This window comes from Globicephala melas, chromosome 7, assembly GCF_963455315.2.
Source record: "Globicephala melas chromosome 7, mGloMel1.2, whole genome shotgun sequence".
NCBI lineage: Eukaryota > Metazoa > Chordata > Mammalia > Artiodactyla > Delphinidae > Globicephala > Globicephala melas.
Genome location: NC_083320.1, coordinates 72,986,884 through 73,002,088, shown reverse-complemented (window position 1 = coordinate 73,002,088; position 15,205 = coordinate 72,986,884). Strand labels below are relative to the sequence as shown.

General features: G+C 43.7%; 1 protein-coding gene across 1 annotated transcript in view; it reads right to left on the bottom strand.

Annotated features, from left to right (window-relative positions):
- Positions 1-15,205, bottom strand: part of CCDC148 (coiled-coil domain containing 148) — a 480,287-nt gene that overhangs the window by 65,539 nt on the left and 399,543 nt on the right. Inside the window, exon 18 of the mRNA XM_060302422.1 lies at positions 5,685-5,943. The gene's annotated coding sequence lies outside the window, so the exon portion shown is untranslated. The remainder of the gene's footprint in view (positions 1-5,684; positions 5,944-15,205) is intronic.

Genomic DNA, 15,205 nt, shown 5'->3' with positions numbered 1-15,205 from the left:
TTGCCTCATTTTCTCCTCTGCTTCTTAACTGGCTCTTTGCTGCTTTTGGGCTCACATCGTCACAGCTCTCTAACTGCTCGCAACAGGCACTCAATAATATTAGTTCTTTTTCCTGAGGAGACGGGTGCTTACCTATTGGTCTCCTAGGCACCTTTGTATTTGGACAAAAACAGCTTTAAGCAGCAGCCAAGGGAGCTGTGAAGGACGAACAGCAGAAGAGCACACGCACGGGAAGGAAAGTTTTGTACCGCTTGTTTGTATGGAAGGCAAGCCCAGGGTTTTTCTGGTTTTTCGCTAATAAATTTATTTTATTTATTTATTTTTGGCTGCGTTGGGTCTTCGTTGCTGTGCGCGGGCTTTCTCTAGTTGTGGCAAGCGGGGGCTACTCTCCGTTGTGGCACGTGGGCTTCTCATTGCTGTGGCTTCTCTTGTTGCGGAGTACGGGCTCTAGCCGCGGGCTTCAGTAGTTGTGGCTCGTGGGCTCTAGAGCGCAGGCTCAGTAGTTGTGGCAAACGAGCTTATTTGCTCCGTGGCACGTGGGATCCTCCCGGACCAGGGCTCGAACCCGTGTCCCCTGCACTGGCATTCTTACCACTGCGCCACCAGGGAAGCCCAAGCCCAGAGGTTTTATTTTATGTTGTTTACGTAGGAAAGTCACAGACGGGGGCTTCCCTAGAGACTGTCTTCTGTAGCCACTGTGTGCTCCCAGCAGTTCCCAGAGCTCTCTCTTACTCCCACAGCTGGCAGAAGTGTGCTTCTGCAAGGTCCCTGATGCGGAAGAACTGAGCTATTTTCGGAATGAACAGCCCACCTACTGTTAAGTAATGTTCTGTCTCTGATGCAGGCTTTCCACAGCGGAAAATGTGCTGTGCACTTGGCTGCAGCCTCTACTACGCATCTGCTCGTCAAGGCTGAACCGCAGCTCTGAGATCCAGCTCTGAACCAGCAAGTGGTCTCAGAAGACTCTGCCGGCATTAAGAGGCAGACTACGGCTGGAGACGGGTTGGGGTGACAGCTAGTCTACTAGGAGGGTCTGGTGGAATCAATTAAGAAAGTTAAGCAGGGGAGCCCATCAGCGGGCGACTGCCTCTCCTAGAACCCCATCTAGCAATCTTCCCCAGAGTTATTCAAGCAGTGGTGGGCCCTGGAGCAGAAGCTTTGCTGCAGTATTAAGCTGGAAGGCAGTAAAGTTTAGTAACGTTATTTAGTATTTAGTTAGTAAAGTTTAGTAAAGTTTAGTAAAGTTATAGGCTTCCCAGAATCTAAGCTAAAGCCACAGTTTCCTGAACAGTTTTCCAATAGCACTCCATCTCCTATTAAAAGTATAGTTAATCTGGACCTTTTTTTCCCCTTCATGTCAGAAAAGAAATGTGTTTCTGATAATAAATGCTCCCTTTGCTGCATAGCTAAATTTCATCAGGACTGTGGTTGGCAAATTGCTGCCGTATAGTATAAAACTAAGCAATGAAACGTAAGACATGTGCCTCGTATAATTTGCTACAGGTGGATACAGCTATTCTCTATTATCAAAGCACAGAAGCAGCCCCCCAAGCAGGACCAGATCAAATTCTATCATACCTTCCACCCCGACACAACAAAACAACCAAACCATTGAGTTTCCTAGGGAAATTTGGTTTCCAGGTAACTGCTGGGTCACAAACTCTTTTGAAAATGATGCTTATATTCCAAAAGAATCCTTGGGTTATATGGTGATAGAGTATCTTGGAATGCTTAGCTAAGTTGATTTGTAGGAGGCAGAAAACCTGGTCTAGCGACAGTATGGATAATAAAATTATCCACATCGCTATCCCGTAGGGAATCTTTGGAGCATCGTCTAATTTATCTTGATTATGGTCATTAAAAAAAAACTGACAATTTTTTTTCAAATGAGAGATCCCTTTTTAAAAATGTCAATTGAGAAAAGATTTTTTATCAGTCCTTTCCATTAAAACCCTCTCTTAGTGTCCTTGGTATTTACTGAGTACCTCGTAGGGATCTCTTAAAAGGCTCCAGCTGTGCAGAAGTTGATGGGAGATCTGTGTAAGCAAAAAATATTCTAGTGAACTAGATAGTGCTGTGGAGTTCTACACTGTTTGTGTATTTCTGCCACTTCATTTTTTAAAACTGAGTTCGATAAACAAATGCTACGGGCCTAGGTCTCGATTACCCAGCCTATCCCCTCTTCCTGTGGAATTTGAACTTGAGATTAGCTCAGGCAACGTTGATGATTGCTAGCCTTCACCTCTAACCCTGGAGCAAGAGCAAGGATTTCTCAATAATTAAGTGTAGAGATGGTCCCCTTCCCTCCTCACCTCACAAGCTCAATCAGGTGGTCGATGTTTCAGGTAAAAGTCCAGTCCTCTCCAATTTTTCACTCGGCACAAAAAGGAGAGCCAAGGAGGAGTGACTAGACTTTGTAACTGCTCATTACGGGGACATTCATTACACTTTTTCGTATGCAATATGTTAATAGGCCGAGATATCATGGCAGAGGGTCCATAACTAATCTACCGTAATAAATAAGAGTAACGGCAATGGCGCCAGTATACTCTACAACATAATGTGCTGCTGGCAAAGTGTGACATTTTGAATAAACTTTATTCTTGAGGTATTTAAAAAACATAAAGGCAGTAATGAAATAGGGAACACAACATCAGTTGACACAGCAATTCCTGCCTCCCAAGACCCTGCTAAATAACCACAGTTTAAATCTTCATCTTGAAATATACAGCTCTTCTATGATTTTAAGTGAGCTGTAAAACTTTTATGGAGTACGCCCTGACTTTATTTTTAAAATATTCTCCACTATTATAGTAAAGGTGACCCAGAAGTACCTTGTGAATTATAGAATAACATATTTAAGCTATTAAATTCACCCCTCTAGACAATACAGAAGCCTTCTTGGTACTCACATGTCTCCTGGAGGGAAGGAGGAATACGGAAGAATCTAGAATGGACCATTTACCCAAAACATACTGATTTTAACTCCAGAAGTGACTGAATTGTACTTCAAATGGGCAAACTTAAATTTTCTGCCACCAAGTTGAAACAAGGATACAAAAGCTAACACCACTTATTATAGAAACTTAGAGAAAGTCAAATATTTGTATACCTGAGTGTTGAAACTGTGAAAAGTTCATACCCCCGACACCTGGTTTAGAGATGTTGTTTTTGGACATACAAAAGCTGATTTAGGCCTGTGGGATGAGTTTGTTCCCACATAAGGAGAACTAATTTTAAGTCCAAAAACTAATTAAGATACTCAAGTGCGGACTTCCCTGGTGGTGCAGTGGTTAAGAAACCGCCTGCCAATGCAGTGGAAATGGGTTCGATCCCTGGTCTGGGAAGATCCCACATGCCGCGGAGCAACTAAGCCAGCGCGCCACAACTACTGAGCCTCTGCTCTAGAGCCTGCAAGCAACACCTACTGAGCCCGCGTGCCTAGAGCCCGTGCTCTGCAACAAGAGAAGCCGCAGCAATGAGAAGCCCGCGCACCGCAACAAAGAGTAGCCCCTGCCCGCCTCAGCTAGAGAAAGCCCGTGCTCAGCAATGGAGACCCAACGCAGCCAAAAATAATTAATTAATTAACTAATTTTAAAAAAAGATACTCAAATGCTTTTTATTTATTGCCAGTCTCATCACTGAGTTGTGGTTCTCCGATTATATCAAGCTCCTGTACATTTCTTAGTGAAGCACAATTTACTTTCTACCTTTGTTTCTTCTTTTTAAGCTTACCTTCTTTGAAAATAGTTGTAGTCTACTAAATATATCTATATTTATATATATATAAAGTACATACACACACAGTATGGCCTTCAGCTTAACGCAATATGTGTAATCTTGTTTGGATATAATGACAATAGTGTTTTAAAAATGAGAAAGTGATTCATCTATTTATTTCTTCTCTTTCCCACTGAAGTCACCTACTAGACTGTGTCATAACCAATGAAAGGTATTTAGTAAACAGTTTCGTTTACGTGGTGCTATATGAAGCATTATCCAAAGGACACTAGTCTAAGTCACTGACTGAAAGTTCTGTGAACTCTCATGAAAAATCTACTTCCAAAAACATTTAGTAAGAACGCAACTGTTTACTGAATTCAGGGGTCTGGTTAAGACTAATACCCTCTGGGGACGTCCCTGGTGGTCCAGTGGCTAAGACTTCGCACTCCCAATTCAGGGGACCCAGGTTCGGTCCCTGGTCAGGGGACTAGATCCCACATGCCGCAACTAAAAGATCCCGCATGCCACAACTAAGACCTGGCACAGCCAAATAAAATAAATAAATAAATATTTTAAAAAAGACTAACACCCTCTGTTTCAGTATTTATAGAGGGCAAGGCACGTGGCACTGTCTTTTTTTCTCAGTAGGACTCTACTGTGTGAGCACTAGGTTCCTTTTTATCTGTACTCAGTTGCTCATCCCTTCTCTTTTCTCTCTTAACTTCCAGCCTCAGTTTCTTGCTAAGGGAAGAAGTCAAGGGGGGATGCAGCCAGATGAGTTTAGTGGCTGGAAGGCTGGAAGGTTTGGGTTTGGTTATTTTCCCTGTGGCTTCGGGGGAAGTGCGTTGCTTAGTCTCTCTGGCTGAAAAGCAGGTGGGCAGTGCAGACAGTTGCCCTTTATTTCAGGTAATGCTAGGTGAACAGGCAGTCTATATTAGGTACCGTTTTAGTGGGAGGAAAAAAGGAAATCCTTTCCATTTTGTCAATAGACTCTTCCGTTCCCATCCTACTCACCAGAGGAGTAGGAGATATAGAAAATCAGAGAAGAGTGGCAAAGGGAAGGAAGAGGCAAGTAGGTGGGGTTTACAAGGTGGCGGGGGAGAGGGGAGGGCGAAAGAGGAAGAGAGGAGCAAGTGGAGAGGCGCCAGGATCCTGCGCTGGGAGCGGGCTGGGGGCTGCAGCCCCGCAGGTGGGGCAGGAGGCAAGCCGCCCTTCGTGGGGACTGTAGGGGGGTGCTCACAGGCCTCCTTCCCGCGGCCACTTTAGGCCTCACCCCACAGTTCACAGGACTTCTCTAAGGTCTTCTGTCACAATTTGAAAATAGTCAAACCATCATTTTCCTTTAAAAAATTATTGAAAAAACTCTTCGACGATGGCCTGTGCCAGATATTTCTCAACAATTTAAAATCCTCCCAAGTGGAAGGAAATCAAATCCCTTAAGACACGTACACACACACACACAGAAATTCTGTCTTACAAGCAAAATTCATACTTTAGTTTACAAATATCCCTGTAGTGTCATTATTTTTGAAACCATTTCGAAGGGCTAGCGTTAAGCAGCTTTTTGGAGTGATGAATCTGTATCCTGAAGGTGGTTACACAGATCTATACATACATGAAAATTCATAGAGCTATATACCCAAAAAGTCAATTTCACTGTATTATAATTTTTAAAAGTACAATAAAATACAACATTTTACTGCGATAAGAAAAAAAAAAAAAAGCCCAGCTCCCTTGTAAGATCCAAGGTGTCTCTCCCCTCCTCCTCCGTAATTAGCATAAAGGCTAAGGTGGCTGTTTGGAAGAAAATAGATTTACTTGAAAGGTCCAGACTCTATTAAAACGTTAATGCACTCAGTTAAACAATACTTGTTAAACACTTGCTGTGGAATTCCCCAAAAGTCACTTTCCTTGAGGAGCCGGTGTTTTGTTTTTCCCTCAGGGTGTTCAGATAGACTCACATTCAGCAGGTCTGTGCTCTCCTTCTGACATTGCATCTCACTCTCCTTGGACGTCAGTGGTCCTCCTTTGCAAAGTGGGGGTCATTCCTTTTCTTTCCTCAGATGGGTTGGTATGAGGATCCCCTCAGGTGAGGTCTGGGGAGAGAGCTGTGTAAACCACTCTGTGGATGACAAGTGTGGATATTATTGGGACCAGCTCTGTGTTCCCTCAAGTCCAAAGACTGGATGGTAGGCTCGAGGTGGCATCTCTGCTCCTTTGCTGGAAAGGAGAAAACAGAAACGGAGTTGGTCTTCTCTGAGTTCCCCAGGAGACTGTAAGTGTTGACACTCCCAAGCAAGCTCTAAACAGCCCCATTGCTGACACCCTGATATCCCAGGAAGAAGGGAGGATGCAGCAGGGAGTGATGTCCGGAGAGCTAGGGAAGCCCAGTGCACCAGGGATGAGAAGGACTCCTGGCACAGGGCTGAAGTTTGGATGGCACGCACCAGAATTGTCTGTCTGCAATTGTCAGCCTGGTGCTCTACCAAAGTTCCATGGTGTTGAGTGTAACCCTTGTGGGCAGAGATCATTGAGGCAGCATAAATAAGTGGGACAGCCTAGTATAAGAATTCCAAGATCCTCTTGGTTCGTTTCTCTTTTTCCAACATTTGAAAAAGACACGATTACAGGGAGCTATTTCACGACTCTTGAAAAAGCGTCAGTGCAGTGGAAAATGGAAACAAATGCACAGCGTCAGAGCAAGTAAAGAATGACGTGAACGGTGGCCACTGATATAGGTAAAGGGGGCAGATGCTCTTTGGTTATAGACTTGGGGTTCTTAACATTTATTGGGCCCCTTTGGAAGCCGGGTGAAGCTTCTGGATCCCATCTCAGGATGATGTTTTTTAATGAAATAAAATATGTAAGATTACAAAGGAAATTAATTATATCAAAATACAGGAATCCCATAGATCTAGGTTAAGAACTATTGTCCCTGTGCAGCAATAAGGGCCTCGTAGTGCCAAATATTTTGATTTTCTTAAAGAAGCCAAGTTCTAAATTTTTAAATGAAGCTTTCTGAGTTTTTGAGTGTCAACTTTTTTTTTTTTTTTTAAGCACTGAGCCAGTCTACCTAAGCACATGTCTGCTGGTCACCACTTCGAAACGTTCTTATAATATTAGAGATGGTAGGAGACTTTTTGTAAACAAGATCCTGTATGATTCAACAGATAAGACTGGGGACAGTGTCTTGACCAAACCAGGGATAGGCTAACAAATGGCCATTTGTCCAATGGAAGAGGATAAAACATGGTGGAGAGGATGTATGTATCCTGTGTGCTTGGATTCAAGTTCATAGCAAGGTCAGTAACTATTTTCTCTCTTTTATGATTTTAATTTTAGCTTCTCAACTTCCCACTGTGATCTCCCACTGAGATATTTAGATAGATTTTTTTTAAAAAGTTTGGCTTTTGGATTTAAGGTTTTTAATTTGCTTTTATCATTTCTTTCTACTAACTCTTAGTAGAAATAGATTTTTCACCCCAATGGAAAAGAGGGGAGAGCTGGTATCATGCTATCATCATAGAAAGGTAATACATGGGTAGAAACCAAAGGAAAAACAAGGGTAAGGTCTCTTTCAGTAAAAATGTCTTACAATAATAATCTCTAGAAAGGATTTTTACCTGTTCTGGACATAATTGAAATAAGGTAAGATCAGATCATTATCATTTCTTATAATTAGAAAATACATTGATCTCCAAAGAGTCATGGGATCCGTGTACACTTACTTACAAAAAGGTCCCTGCAGAAGCAGCCGCATGGCGCAGGGAGATTGGCTCGGTGCTTTGTGACCGCCTGGAGGGGTGGGATAGAGAGGGTGGGAGGGAGGGAGACGCAAGAGGGAAGAGATATGGGAACATATGTATATGTATAACTGATTCACTTTGTTATAAAGCAGAAACTAACACACCATTGTAAAGGAATTATACCCCAATAAAGATGTTAAAAAAAAAAGGTCCCTGCATTCCAATAAATGGAAGCCACACCATAAGCCAGTAAGTTATTTTTTCAAATGGAGTCAGTGAAGTATAAAGAAATGACCTTTCCTAGATCAGTGCTTCTAAGTATTTTTGACCATCACGTGAATAGAAGTATATTTTGCATCATGATATATATAGGGTATATATATTTATATATGGTATTTTATATATATATATATATATTCACTTATTTATAAAGACAAAAGTTCCATGAAGCAGTACTTGCTCATAAAGACAAAAGCTCCATGACAACAGTTTGCTCTTACTAAGAGATGTGTTTTCTAACTTTATTCTACTCTACTTCATTTTAAAATTTTGGTCTAAATCCACTAAACTTATGTCACAACCCTCTAATGGCCTGTGACTTGCACTTTGACAAACAGTGTTATGATGTCACCATGTTTCTTCAACCCTAGGCACAGTCCCCCACTCGCAGCTTCTCGCCAGAAACTGCAGGGCCCATCAAGTCTGGACCAGGTCCTTCTTTCTTCAACCAGGCTTGTTCGAAGAACAGGTGTGGAGGTTCCGTACTATAACCAGCCTCTATCCCCTTAATTCTTTAATTTCTTTTCTCACTCAATTTTTCATTCCTAGTTTCACTTATTCAATGAAATATTTATCAATATTCACTGTGTGGCAGACACAGGTCTTACATCCAGGGCTATGCGCATATAAACAGATGATGTCACCTGTTAAGAACTGAGCCAGGTATGCCCATGTAGCAATGGAGTCACAGAGGAGTGGCACCTGGTGGCAGTGAGCTTGAAAGACTAAGAAGGTTGGGCCGGATGAAGCCTCTGACTAGACAATCTCTTGCAGGGATCTGGTTGCCCTGCAAAATAGGCTCTTGGGTAGGAGGTGGGTCCACGGACCAGAGGCCTAGGGCTGCGGTGGGCATGTGAAGGGAGTCTGTGATGACAGGGTGAGCTGAAGTCTTTGGACAGTAGTGGCGGGGGAGGGGAGAGGAAGTGATGAAGTCATGGGGTTATGGGGCAATCTGAAGGGCTCTGGGCCCAGTGCTCAGTTTTTCTCCCACAGAGAGGTGACATTGCAAACGTGTGTTATTTTCATGTTGACAGATCTTGTCTTTGGTTGTGACACTTCCTAAGAATTAATTCTTTCAAACAGCAAAGACTTGATCCTGAGCTTGGAATGAATATAGGGCTCCTAAGATCACTCCTCAGGAAGAGTCTTCCACTGAAAGCTCAAAATTACGAGGTCACAGAATGCTAGAGTTGGGAAGAAAATCAGTAATGGTCATGCACGTGCTCTCATTTTACAGAAGAGGACAACCTGCCCAAGTCCACACGAGTGGTCAGTGGGAGTGATCAGTGGGAGAGTCGTCCCGGAAGCTGGTGTCCTGCCTCCGGCACCGGCCAGGGTGCAGCCCGGTGATTGCAGGACAAGGAGCTTCTGGAGGGGTGGGGAGCCTCTCCCTGGTCTCGCTGAGGTTTGCTGCTTCCTACGTTGGCCAGAGGGTGGCGCCCTCCACAAGTGGGCCACCCTTTCCGTAGGTGATGGCTTCTCAGAGGGTTCAGCGGAAGTCAGCGGGCCACTGCAGTCTCTAGGGGACTTTGTTCAAGCGGCAAACATTCGGGTTGGCAGGAGCTTCTGAAACTCACCGCATTGGTCCCTTGAGCTCTCCTCTGCTCCGGATGCCCCCCCCTCCCAGTGTCTGGGGAGACTCCTTAGGGTCAAACCCATTTAGTTTTTCAGTCCTCTAATTTCTTCCTTTGGTAGATTAAAATTCAGAATTGTTAGACGTTTAATGTGCAGAAAAATCACCTAAGGAGTTTTTAAAAAATGCAAATCCCAGAACCCATCCCTAGACGTTGCAATTCTCAGGTCTTCGGATAGGGGAGCCCTGAAACCTGGCTTTTTAATATCGTCCTCAAAGATGCTGATACATGTATCCAGAGCACATAAGGTTTGAGTAAAATAAAGACCTCGGCTCCCAGGAAGTTGTTTCCTCTCTTGACCAAAACAAGGTTTAGGGACTCAAAAGGCTTCCTTCAGCTAACCCACTGAAGCCACTTAGAATAGTCTCCTTCCCCCGAACTGCCAGGAAATCTCCACAAGTTGACCTGCGAAGGAGCAGGACTGGGATGTGAATTGTATGGGAAAAGATCATATTAGGAGTCCTTTAATTTAATTAGCAGTAGAAAAAACAGTACAAGTCCAAGTGGCAGATTCCATGGTGGCCACAAGGTGGCGATCTTCTGCGTCTATTTGAAACGGTCTGCCCGTTATCATCCTGTTTTAGCTTATTTTCAATATTAAATACATCATTAATTTTAAAAGTGTGTATTATTTTAAAAAGATGCAAGGAAAAATGGTTTAACAGGCGAGGCTTCAAACTCGCATTTCAGTCAAATACTGACATACTCTAGATGGAGGAATTTAGTGAGATTTCCACATCAGACCCCAGAAAAAAGATAAAAATCTGTTTGAGAAAAGGCTGTGGTCTTTGCAAAATGAAAAATGTCACTCAAAGAAAGTGTCTTGAAAGCTTTCCGAGAAGTTGGTTTTTTCGAGAACTAGCAGATGCAATTTGGTCATTAAAAAAAAAAACATCATCTGGTAAAAATTTCCTTTTTATTGGTTTGTAGTCAGTATCAGAAAATGAAAGAGAGGGAGAGGGAGAGAGAGGGAGAGAGAGAGGAAGGAAGGAAGGAAGGAAGAAAGGAAGGAAGGAAGGAAGGAAGAAAGGAAGGGAGGGAGGGAGGGAGGGAGGGAGGGAGGGAGGAAGAAAGAAGAAAAAGGCTCTGGGTAAACATAATACCAGGGCTGTCCTGAACCGAAAATAAGAGCCAAGCTGTAGCGTGGCTTGTGTGGACCTGAGCCTTTCTCCCAGCCATTCCACTCAGCTCCCCAGGAGAGGCAGTGGCATATGAGGAAGCCAGTGGGCTGAGAGCAGAGAGAATAGGCCTTGAGGGTCACCACAGCACAACTTCAAGCTGAGCAGCACAGCCTTGGACCACTGGAAGGCCAAGCCATTGTCAAGGTCACTGGGGTCCTGGGACCTCAGGGACAGAGAGGCCAGTGGTTGGGCATACAGTGATGTCACGGCACCATTCCACAGGGACAGGCTGCAAAAGACAGCAAAGGCCTCAGGCCAGCAGAGAGTGCAGGGGACAGTGTTGCTGGTTACTCAGTGGTCTTTGGGCCGTATAGGTACACATCTGTATACAGTGCAGGGAGCAGCTGCTGGCCAGAGCCTGACACTGAGAATGTGGCTGACACATTTCAATGTAGAAACAATGTGTCTAAGAAGGTTACTGGGGGGAGGGGGGTGTAGAGGGAAAAAAGAAATCACATCCTTACTTTCTAAGGGCACAGGGGAAAGTTGGCTTCACATCCTACCCTCACTTTTCCTTGTTTCTCCCATTGTGCCCTTGGTCAGGAAATGGAAGGAGGAAGAAAACTCTTTCAAAGAGAAAGAGGTGAGGAGGCCATTGTCTTAGAAGTTTGGAGAGTGCAGGAGATAAAAGAAATCTTTCTCTTTTCTCTTATCCTCACAGCCTGGGGTCAGGGCAAAGCCTCAAGGTCCTGGTTGTTTTGAGGGACAGCTGTCCTTTGGTTCAGGGGAAATCAGACAAGAGCTCTGGCAGAGAGGATTAGAGGTTCTCTACACAGAGCAAGTGTGTCCCCAGGACTGTAGCCCAAGAGAACTTTTCCTGTGCTGCTAGGCAGCCGGAGGAGACCCTTACATGGCTGAGGAAGGGGATACCTAAGAGACACCCCCCTGGCAAGACCCTCTTCCATTACATTATCCATGGATCCAGGGAGATGGGCTGCTCAAAGCTAGGCACAGAGAAAGAGCTCAGCTCTTGCCAGCTTTCGTGAGACTGCTGGGCCATGTTTAAAGTACAATACAGTAGGTGATATAAAGGCAAGCGGTTTATTTAATGGCCCCTTAAATTAAAACTATCCCACACCCAGTATGATAAATGCCTTATCTTTGGGGTACATGTCTCACTGACCTGGACTGATTTATTATACCCAGGCAGTCAACTCAGAGGCAGGAATGGAGAAACAGAGGAGGTTAGTTTTTTGTTTTTTGGGTTATTTTGTTGTTTTTTTTTAAAATTTATTTATTTTTATACATTTATTTATTTTATTTTATTTTATTTTTGGCTGCGTTGGGTCTTTGTTTTTTCACACAGGCTTTCTCTAGTTGTGGCGAGCGGGGGCTACTCCCCGTCGCAGTGCATGGGCTTCTCATTGCGGTGGCTTCTCTTTGTTTCGGAGCACAGGCTCTAGGCATGCGGGCTTCAGTAGTTGTGGCACGCAGCCTCAGTAGTTGTGGCTCGCGGGCTCTAGAGCACAGGCTCAGTGGTTGTGGTGCACGGGCTTAGTTGCTGTGTGGCATGTGGGATCTTCCCAGACCAGGGCTCGAACCCGGGTCCCCTGCATTGGCAGGCGAATTCTTGAACACTGCGCAACCAGGGAAGCCCTGTTTTTTGTTTTTAATGTTTATTTATTTATTTTTATTTTGGCTGCGGTGGGTCTTCATTGCTGCACATGGGCTTTCTCTAGTAGCGGCGAGCAGGGGCTACTCTTCGTTGCGGTGCACGGGCTTCTCATTGCGGTGGCTTCTCTTTTTGCAGAGCATGGGCTCTAGGCACGTGGGCTTCAGTAGTTGCAGCACGCAGCCTCAGCAGTTGCGGAACGCAGGTTCTAGGGCACGTGGGCTTCAGCAGTTGTGGCCTGCAGGCTCAGTAGCTGTGGCACACGGGCTTAGTTGCTCTGATCTGTGGGATCTTCCTGGACCAGGGATCGAACCCATGTCCCCTGCATTGGCAGGCGGATTCTTAACCACTGCGTCACCAGGGAAGTCACGAGGAGGTTAGTTTTAAGTAGCAAATTTTGGGTCTTTGTTGGTTTTTACCTTGAATGGTAGACTTCATGTTTGAAGATGAAGTTTCTGATCCATAAGGTGGGGGGTGGGGCGGGTGCGGAGCTCACAGTGATTTTCTGATGAGTGGGAGTGGATTTGCACGGATTTGTCCACTATTCTCAGATCAAAGCAGCCCTTCTTAACTAATTGTAATCAGATTTTTTAAAAAAGAATTATTTAAAAAAAATAGGGCTTCCCTGGTGGCACAGTGGTTGAGAGTCCGCCTGCCGATGCAGGGGACACGGGTTCGTGCCCCGGTCCGGGAAGATCCTACATGCCGCGGAGCGGCTGGGCCCGTGAGCCATGGCCGCTGAGCCTGCGCGTCCGGAGCCTGTGCTCCGCAACGGGAGAGGCCACAACAGTGAGAGGCCCGCATACAGCAAAAAAAAAAAAAAAATAATAATAATAATAATGTTTCCTTTGGAAGCAGATGCTGTGTTGACTGTCAAATTACCAGAATCTTAGACATTTTAATATCATTTTAGATAATTAGCTGCATTGCTTCAATTTCCAACTACCGTGCCTTTGGTTCTGTCTGGCAGCCATGCAGATATTAGTCTCACAGGAAACTTGCTGAACAGCCAATATGTTGGGTGCCTTGGCAAAGCCACAGAATTAGAATATAGAGCAATATACACTCCTTGTTATAAGTAGAATAACTGTATAATTTATTGTCCAAACTGGGACACTCTTGAGACTAAAAGGAGGCACTAGTAATAATTACCCCAGGAAAACCTATAAATTGGATCCTCCTTACTTTTAGGCAAGGTTTGCTCTTCAAAGCTATTTCACAGAAAGGAGGGAGATGCAAATATAAATATAGATATTATTCAAATTCTCATGAAGTTTTTCATATTCCAGGTCAAGATCCTTTTTATTTTAATGATAAAATATAATTTTAAAAAATCCTGAAACAATTCAGTCACTGCTAGTTTTGCATTTTTATAGAGGTCAGCTAATGGAAAGGAACTCCTTTTAAAAGGAAGCATAGACATTTGATGCAGATTTAGTAATTATTCCTGGGGGTAGTCCTCAAAATTTTAGTTGTTGAATTTTGCAAGCATTTAAAAAAGCAGAAATGTAAGTGGTTGTTCTGTCAACCTATAGGGTGAATGGAAGCTCCTATTGTTATGAAAGCTTATGGTTTGAAAGACATTTTTCAGCAACATCATCAGACGTGATTTTTCAAAGTGCTGTCTGTCAAACAATGAAGCATGAAGGCATGTACTCTGGAAAACTTAGTAAAAGATAAAAAGAAAAAAATTGGCCATTGTGTTGAAGGAGATAATGAAGATGGAACATATAGGTGGAGATTGAATATGAGCAAATGACTCATATTCAAATGACTGAATATGAAAAAATTCTAAATTAAGCATTATTTTATCTAATGCATGCTTTTTAATATCAATATATAATTTAATTAACAAATTAAATATTATGAGTAGACACTTGGATATTTCATCCATATCCCTAAAAGTTGATACCTTTAAATTGGCCAAAAACTTTCCTTTGGCTTTTTTTTTTTTATAAGGAATCATTTTGTATTTGGGGTCAGCTTATACCCAGGCATATGTTGTGATCACCATATGGGTTTCTGTTCTGTGTAGTTTTGGAGTGACAGGCGCCTGGGATTAAGACTGGGAGAATGAGGGGTCCCCCTGGCTTCCTGTCTGGGCAGAAAACATATCAGAACTCCAGGTGAAAGAGCAGGCCATTAGCCTGTGAGCTACGTCTTCCTTATCCTAAGCCCAGCTGCTGTCTTTCAAAATACCACCATGCATGGGGTAAGAGATGATGAAGATAAGCAGATTCTAAAGATCAGTAGGTGACTACCAGGGAGGGTCTCTGCAACCAAAAGTCTCTCAGGGCTATACTGAACACCCAGGAGCACTTCCTTTCCATCACACATCTCTAAGCAGCCTCAGTCACAGATCCAAGCTCTAACCCAGTTTGGGGTTAAGGTGGCCTGGGGTACTTTTTTCCAAAGCCAGCCACTGGGTGGATCTGGAAAGAAGAATGTGCCAACCTGGTCTATTCTGACCTCTTGGGAGCTTAACGTCTGGTTGCGGGAGGAGAAGGCATGTTCCTGTACTAACCAGCTCTGCTGCTTTAGGCAAGTCCCTTAAACTTGCTGAGGGAGTTAGAAGAGTCTCCTTCCAGAGCTGATTAGTCCTTTTCTCTATGAAAATAAAAGTAAAAAGACAGTGAAAACGTATCATAAATGATACAGAAAATAAACACCTCAGAAGTAAAAAGAAACAAAGGTCAGTGTGGCTGAAGTGATTAGGAAAATCGTCTGATTTCTTAGGCTTTCCTGAAAAAAGGAAATTAGGCTTCCCTCCTCCATTAGCTGTAGACTTTTGGTTTTATAGATTTTGGAGTAGGAAGTAAACCGAAGGTCAGAGGAGGAAAATCCATTTATTTAAGGCCATAGAGATACACAAAAGGCCCTTAAGAACCAAAGAAAATCATCTGGTCTCCCAAGCCCTAAAGTAAGATATCACTTAGTATGTTGAGCATCTTGTGGAAAAGGAAATCATGTGTTCCTGGTGGCCATGCTCTTAAATTCGATGACTCTGTTCTCCCGATTTGGCGCTTTAAA